The sequence below is a fragment of the Boleophthalmus pectinirostris genome, unplaced genomic scaffold, assembly GCF_026225935.1.
Source record: "Boleophthalmus pectinirostris isolate CB_2022bp ecotype Guang Dong unplaced genomic scaffold, ASM2622593v1 HiC_scaffold_21, whole genome shotgun sequence".
Lineage (NCBI taxonomy): Eukaryota > Metazoa > Chordata > Actinopteri > Gobiiformes > Gobiidae > Boleophthalmus > Boleophthalmus pectinirostris.
The window spans coordinates 37,295,819-37,304,349 of record NW_026571175.1 but is presented as its reverse complement, the minus strand read 5'-3'; the positions used below and the strand labels follow the sequence as shown (position 1 = coordinate 37,304,349).

At 37.5% G+C, this 8,531-nt stretch overlaps 1 pseudogene; it reads left to right on the top strand.

Moving 5' to 3' along the window:
• The first annotated feature begins 3,316 nt into the window (after positions 1–3,316).
• On the top strand, positions 3,317–4,643 carry LOC129410039 (GTPase IMAP family member 7-like; annotated as a pseudogene).
• The last annotated feature ends 3,888 nt before the right edge of the window (positions 4,644–8,531 follow it).

Genomic DNA, 8,531 nt, shown 5'->3' with positions numbered 1-8,531 from the left:
TGTATCTGATGTGTTTCATGCTAAATCTGTGTCCTCGTGTCCTCGTGTCCTTCCCTCACTCCTTTCGCTCTCCAGGGGAGGGCATCTGAATCTCTCGCACGCGCTCATAATTTGACCATTCAGATCAGCGCGTGCACGTATCTATGTGTATATGCATATATATATAATGTATAAATACACAGGACCAGTCCTCACACACACTTCACAGACAGACTTAAAAATATAGCAATAAAACTCTTGAAACAGCGAAAAAACACATGTGTTTTACTGCAAAGATGTTGTGCCTAAATATTATAAAATATGATTAAATGAACAGATGAGACATTGTTGTCACTTTTAGTTTTGTATTTATTTATTAAACAAGGTTTAATAAAGTCTTTAATAAAGTGTTTGTCGTGATCACGTGGTGCTGCGTGGAGCCTCCTCCTCCCTCTGTCCCGCGTGCCTCGGTCAAACCCACTGATTATCGACTCATGTTTAGGGAAATTTCATTCACCAGTCACTTTACCTGCTCCTTTTATGGTGAGGTGGAGGTGTGAGGGGGCGTGGTCTGTCCTTTTATGGTGAGGTGGAGGTGTGAGGGGGCGTGGTCTGTCCTTTTATGGTGAGGTGGAGGTGTGAGGGGGCGTGGTCTGTCCTTTTATGGTGAGGTGGAGGTGTGAGGGGGCGTGACGTGATGTAGGTTTACGTGCACAAATTGTAGTTGCAGGTTTGGTGCGTGCGGTGGGTTTTCTAAATATGGAGTTTGCCTGGCGCACGCCTGTCGTAGTTACAGACGTACGCACTAACTTACGACAACTCCTGCGCAGTTTTTATAAATGAGGCACCAGGACGTTTGTTTTACTTCACTGTTTAATGTCGGGCTACAAAGGCAAAAGAGTTTAACTCTCCAGAGAGTTAAACTGAGAAAAATGACTTCAAAGTTTCTGTTTTTTCCAGACAAAAGTAAAACAGTTTGGGCTCTAGTTGCTAAAATGAAGAAATATTTACATGTGAAAAATAGTGAGTTCAAAATGAACTTTTAACCTTATCTGTCACTTCCTGTTCTCTGTCTTTGTATCATGAGACAAAAATAAGTTTTTGTGCAAAAGCCAAAGGCAGAAACTGACATGATCATGATTTTGTTAGATTTTCTCCAAACTTCATCCATTATAAGAAAAACACCTCACCAAACTTGAGTTATCATGAATTTGTTTAAATGATCTAGAAGAGTTTTGGATTTCCTGTTTAATGCGGCGACACTTCTACAGTGAAACAGTTTGACACGAGTGACTCTGTGGTTTAGTGTGAACAGTGTGAATAAAAACACAAAATACTTTCACTTTAAAGATCACTGAAGTTTAACTGAAAACAAAGGTTTGTTTATGGAATAAGTTCAGACCCTGAGCCAAGACACAACAAAAAGAAGGTGAGAGGTTGGATTTAAAAATAAAATATATTTATGAACTAAATCACAAATTAAACGTACATTTTCTGCCTTTGGCCTTTGCACAAAAAAACTTATTTTGACTCATGATACAAAGAAAGAGAACAGGAAAGGTCAAATAAGGTGAAAGGGACATTTTGAGCTCAATATTTTTCATGATATTTATTAAAGTTGGTCTCAAGTACAAACAAAATGACATGAACTCATTTCTGACCAAACATGATGTTACAGCGTTCTGCTTTTGTAGGGCAGAACACTGTGTGATATTTTTGATGATTTCACTCAGTCACAGCTCAAACTATACGACCAAAAGTTCACAGCCCATGATTCATGTTTTCAACAGAGAAACCCTCATGAGAGGCGACTGGATTTCAAACAGGTTTGATTTTCTTGTGACCTACGATTGCCGATCGGGAGCTGGTCGTGAGGGAGGAACCGAGAGGTCGGTTCTTGTTACTCCATGTTTACTACACAAACGTAAAATACCAAATAATATCTGGGGTGTTGTTTGTTTCAGTCACTTAACAGACCAGGCTTTTATTTGAGACCAGGTGGCGATTTGTGGCAGGAGATTAATTCCTTCCTTACACAAATCTTGTTCAGCAAAATTGGGAAAATACAGTTTTTGTATTAGTTTCTCCAGATCTAGCAAATGCTAATGGAGCTCCATGGTGCTGGGCAGTGAGGAGAGACGTTCTCAGTGTCCTGCTGGAGGTCGTTCTGTAGGACATGGGCAGAGCTCAGCCTGTTCCTCCTGCACAAAGGAGCAGATATGGGTCCTGCTGATCAGGACCTTCTACAGCCCTGTCCAGCTCTCCTAGAGGAACTGTCTGTCTCCTGAAATCTCCTCCATGTTCTGGGATTTTGCTGGGAGACACATTAAATCTCCTTGCAACAGCACGTCTGGATGTGCATCCTGGAGAAGTTGGACATGTGCAGCTTCTGTAGGGTTCAGGAACAGCCTCATGCTCCCAGTGGTGATGATGACTGTGGCCAAAGCAGCACTAGAGGAAAACCAACCAAAAAACACCAAGAGAGAAACTTGATATGACCAACACAGGCAAAACCAGTCCTGTCTTCGGGCTTGTCTCATTGTTGACTCTCTAATGCTCCTGTTGTTCATTTCCAATAAATGAGGAGCATCCTCATGTTCCTAAAACTCTGCCCTGTCCAGATTTGTCTAGATATACAACTTTTTAACTTTTTAACACTTCACAGTATATTTGCATTATAAAAGTAGCTTGCGCTTATTGTAAATTGTTGTAAACTTTGATTATTTGAGATGATCAAATGTTAATTTTAATTCAATGTTAATAACAAAATGAAAGGTGTTTATCCACTGACTAGGAGTCAAGTTGTTGGATGTTTCTCAGTGAAGTGTGAAGAATCCCTCAGTCGTCCAGGTAGAGTCCACGGCAAGGAGAAGCAGCTTGGATGATCTGCGAAACAAACTGAATTTTCTCCTCGCCTTTCCCAGTGAAGGGCCAACAGTTTGTTTTGCTGCTGTCACCTACGAGCAGTATTTTTTTATTCTTATTTTTATTCTTTGTCTAAAACTTTAGTTAGTTACTGTACTAAAAGTAGTTTTTAAAGCAGCTGTTTACTATGGTATATACAAAAATTTTGAATTTATTTTTTTATGTGTGCGTATTTTTACCATATATATTCTGATTTGAAATATTATGTATTTTGTGTATTTTTGGACAACTTTGAATTGCTGTTTCACGTTCGTAGCACAGACATGTTACACAACAACACGGTTATGCATTTATGCAATGATAACAATACTGTTGTTTTTGAAAACATTTATCTGAACTCCACCCATTTTTATATAATGTAAAGTTTATCCAATATAAACCATGATGCAGGATCAGAGCTAAAGAGGAACAACAAACACAAGATGTGTTCAAGACACTTCAACAAAATGAGCTCCATGACAGGTAAGAATATTTTATGGTGAAATATACTGATGCTGTTTTTAAAAATACAATTAAAGGCCCATTATTATTATTATTATGATTATTGTTAATAATAATAATCATATATGTAGTAGTATTCATATCTTCCTATCGTTCAGCGTCCAAGTTCGTTCTCTGGACGTTGGGGCGTTGAGAGACACAGACCCTGTGCTGTGTCCAGTGGGTGTTTTTTAGAGTTCATGTATAGAGATGTTTCCTGTTATTTACTCTATGTACTTATTATTAACTTTACTTTTTTAAATAAAATACCTTCAATTGTTTTTCTAGACACAGACACGTGGAGGATTGTGATTTTGGGGAAAACTGGATCAGGAAAAAGCAGCTTGGCCAACACAATATTTGATGAGAAGATTTTTAAAGAAGACACTTCTCCAAACTCTGGGACAGATAAATGTCAGTCTGAAACCAGGAATGTCAATGGACGTAATATTCACCTGGTCGACACTCCAGGACTTTTTGACACAGATCCAGAAGACACAAAGGCGACTGAAGAGTTAGTGAAATGCATCACAGAGTGTGCTCCTGGACCCCACGCCTTCCTGCTCGTGCTGAAGTAGAGAAGTACACAGAACAAGAGATGGATGTTGTAAACATGATACTGAATGTATTTCACTGAAGAGGCTCTGAAATACACCACAGTGTTGTTCACTCGAGGAGATGACCTCCCAGACGGGATGAAGATTGAAGAGTGGGTGAAGCAGAACAGCTCCCTGAACGACTTAGTGCAGAAATGTGGAGGTCGCTGCCACGTCTTTGATAATAAATACTGGAATAAGAACAGTGAAGATGAATACAGAAACAACCAGAACCAGATCAGAGAACTGATGAAGACCATCGACAAAACTGTGTCTGACAATGAAGGAAAGTTCTACACCAATGACCTGCTGAAGAAAACAGGTGAACTAATAGAGCAAGAGAAAACACGACTCAGAGCAACTTTATCAGGACACATGTCAGACGAGGATATTTTCAAAATAGCCAAAGACAATGTCTTTAAAATACTTTGGTTACACATGAAAGACAATCCAGCAGGAATCATTCTAGGAGCTTTACTTGGTGTAACAGTCATGGTTCCACTTTTAGTGTTGGCCATTCCATGTACAGTGATTGGTGCAGTGGTTGGTGCAGTGTCTGGTGCAGTCAGAGCAGTTAGAAATAAGATAAAACGTTGTTGCCATGCAAATACAACACAAGATGTGGCAGAACAACAACCAGATGGAACAACAAACAGAGAATGAGGAAGAACAAGAGGAGAGAGTGAACAAGAGAACATGGTCCGTCCTCCAGAGATGGAAACACTGCAGAGACAAGCTGAAAACATATTAAATGAGTGGTGTCATATGTATCGTGGTCTAGGATATAAAAAGCTCCAGTGATTTTGAACATGTTGTGTGGACCAAATGTAAATGACCAAATACATTTATAGATGATAAACAGTTTGATATTTTGTCTGTGATTAAACATGAAGCTGGACAAATATAATCTGTAAAATACAGTGTGTGGGGTTGGTGTAATATACAAATGTATTTTACCAATACTTTTTTATTTTTAATTTACTATAATTCTGCTCAAATATATAAACTGATTTCTTCTTAAAATTATAATAAAAATAAAAATCAATAAACACAATCTTACACTGACTTCAATTATTATTTCAGTATGTTCTGTTTTGAAAATATAAAGTAGTTGAATTACATTTTATTTGTACATCAACATTATAAAGTCCGAATCTTGTTTGGTTAAAGAACATGAATCATTATGGGTTCACTCACACTCAGACACGCAGATCACTGTACTCAAGTATTTTTATCAGCTGCAAAAGTACAGAATATATTTGGTTTGCCTGAGTATAAAATACTTAGTTTGTAACATGTATTCATGTGATAGACCTAAAACAACAAAACCAAACAATGAACGGCTCAAAGATTTTTTTTGTTTTGTTTTTATCGCACAAGGATCCAAACCCACATCCAGGATGTTGTTGTTCTACTGTAAAATCAGTGGCCTATTTCCAGTTTTTCCAGGAAACAACTGGAGTCATTTGTGTATAAATGATGTAACAGTCCAACGAGGTTCATTTGGTCTTATGATATTTTATGTTGTTAGGTTCTTTTTTCAGACCAAGAGTTTGTTTTTACACCTGACAGTTTCAGCTGCTCATGTGACTCTGAGGAAGAGCAGCTGAAACTGTCAGGTGTAAAAACAAACTCTTAGTCTGTAAAAAGAACATAATAACATGAATATATTTCTTCTGTTTGAGCTGAACTCGTGTTTTCTTCTCAATAGAATCAGGTGAATCACATTAGTGTCACTGTCACTGTGCATCTTTATCATAAAATCACATTAAAATATTTTCCACAGTCACAGAGCTGAGGCCAAAACAGAGGCTCCCAACTCAACATGTGTCACAGATACATTTAGTTTAGTTTAATTCTTTTCAAATAATAATATAATTATAAATAGAGATATCCTATTGGAGGTAGAAACAGTCTACTGTCTTTCTACCTTCTGATTATTTACCATGCCAATAATTTACTCTTTACTTCTGGTTTTGTTTAGTTGTATTATAGTGGGAGTAGTATTTGTATAAGTAGTTGGAGTAACACTTTGTGGGGTTAAAAGAACCTGTGCCCTAAGGTGAAGTTTGAGATGAAAAGAAAACGGCGAGTTTGGTTAAAACAGTGAACTTCCTGCCCCACACACTTGTGCAATAATACCTATAACCTGTTTGCCCTGATGAAGGCTGAAGGGCCGAAACGCGTTGTCGTGATTTTAACTTTATCTGTCATGTGCTATTAAAGGCTTTTAATTATTTTGTACTTTTTGAGTGCCTTAGTTTTTTCCTACTTTATACCTTTAAACCTTTTCCCCTTTTTTACATTTTTTAGAGTGTCCTCTCATGTAGTGGCTTCACCAGTAGCAGTAGACGTATGTATTTGTATGTATTTAGTTGAGGTAAAACTAGAAAGTGAAGCAGGTTTACATTCAGACACTTTTATGTCCAAGTTGGACACAGTTTAGAAAGGTCTACTAACTGCTAAAAAGCACCATTTGAAAATTGTGCTTCTTTGTTCCCAAAATAATGTGTAATATTTGACACATATTTATAGCATTTATATCACTCTCAAGCAAACAGAAATATTATTGATTACTAATACATTAATATGATTGATTATTACACGTCTTTAACTCACTTTTCACTACTCGTCTAAAAGTGTGGGAGCATTTTCCAACCAGTGTCTGGATGATGGTTAGAAACATTTATGAATCTGATGACTGTGTTTATATTTTAATCACAAAGTGTTTCATGTCTTGTTTTAATAGTTTTGTAAAGTGTGCAAAAGATTTAACAGGTTTATGAAAAGTTTCAGAGAATGTGCCAAAGTGGAAAACTTTAAAAATGAATCATCAATTTTAAAAAAGGTTTTGCGTGACTAATCTGTGAAATGATCAAACTTATCACTTCACCAACCAGTTGATCCAGTAGCTGCATTTGACAAGAATGTGCTGCCCAAAGAAAACAGACTGGGATTTTTTTTTAGTTGATAAACATCTTTAGCTGCTGCTTCGCTTTGTGCTTTAGTGACCTAAGATAAATAAATGTGCGTGTCACAGAAGCAGGCGGCTTCAGAGGAAACTGGACAAGCAAATGCATCTGGTAAATCCAGAGACGCATCGCACGTATTTAAAAAAAGGATCAATGTGCCTCTGATCAGTGTATTTGTATTAAAATCTGGATACAGATACATCACCAGCTTTTTCTAAATAAAACAGTTTCTCAGTTTTAATCAACAATAATCTCATCAAGGACTTTTTTAACAACAAGGTCAAGGAAATACTTTCAGATATTATTTGCATCTTTTATTAACATTTGCAGTTTAATGATTGATATCATTATTTTAAATAGTTTGTTCTTCACTTGCTCTGGATCTGTGTGCCTCAAAACCTCCTGTGTACATCCACTGCTTACAAAGTCTGGTCTGGATAGTTCTGATTTTAACAGCTACAGGCCCACGTTAAAACTGACCTTTTCTATCTAAAACTATTTGTCATGTTTTTAACGGTTTAAGATGAGAATGACAGATTATAAAAGTTTCAGTAGAGTTTTAGATGACATCACAGTACAGAACCTGCACTACTGATAGTTACAGAGCTCATGATGCTGAAGTCAACCTGTTGTGTAGAAACTTTCTCTTGATCAAACTGTCTGCACTGGTTCAGGTTTAAAGACGTCACTGCTCTGGGGTGTCGACCAGAACCTCTCCTAAAGCCCAGAGGAATATTCAACAGGAAGAGACGATGAGGATGGTGTTTATTTTCTTGTATTAAACATGACAGTCAGGAGTGACACACAGGTACACACTGATGTAGGATGAACGTGTGTGTGTGTGTAAATAAAACATTGAATTTAATACACAATTAAACAGTAATAATAAAATAAGACACATACAGTCTACACCAGTGGTCCCCAAGCCCCGCGCTGAGGGTCATTTGGTATTGGGCCGCACAGAAAGAATAAATAACTTATATTATTTCCATTTTATTTATTATTCAAGGAAAAATGACCAAATTCTCTCTGTTACATCCGGCTGTGGGTGCACTCACACTAGGACTTTAGCCTGTGCTCAAGCTCAGATCGCCCCTAAAGCTTTGGTACGTTTGTTTAGTGTGAGCGCAATCGAACTGTGTCCAGACACGGCCCGGTTGGGACTTCGGCCTGGTTGGAGGAGGTGGACCAAAACATGACACAGAGCACATGTACACACACACACACGCACATGCACACGCACACGCACACACACACACACAACTTCACTATCTCTAAATCTAACACTTCAAAAACATGGAAATTAAAGGGCCTTTTGTACATAAGCATAATTGAGTTGTGAGTCCACTAGAGTTGTAGTCAACGAGAAATTTTTGCATCAACTTAGTTAGTTAGTTAGTAGTTGTAGTGGTTGATTAGTTAAAGGGGCACTATATTGTGCTGGCAAAAGATCTCAAAACTATTGAATATTTCTATGGTTAGACCAGTTATCAACCCAAACAGCACTTATTAGATCACGAGATCACAAAATTGCAAATATATATATATAGTGTAAATATTCAGTATATGGTAATTTTAT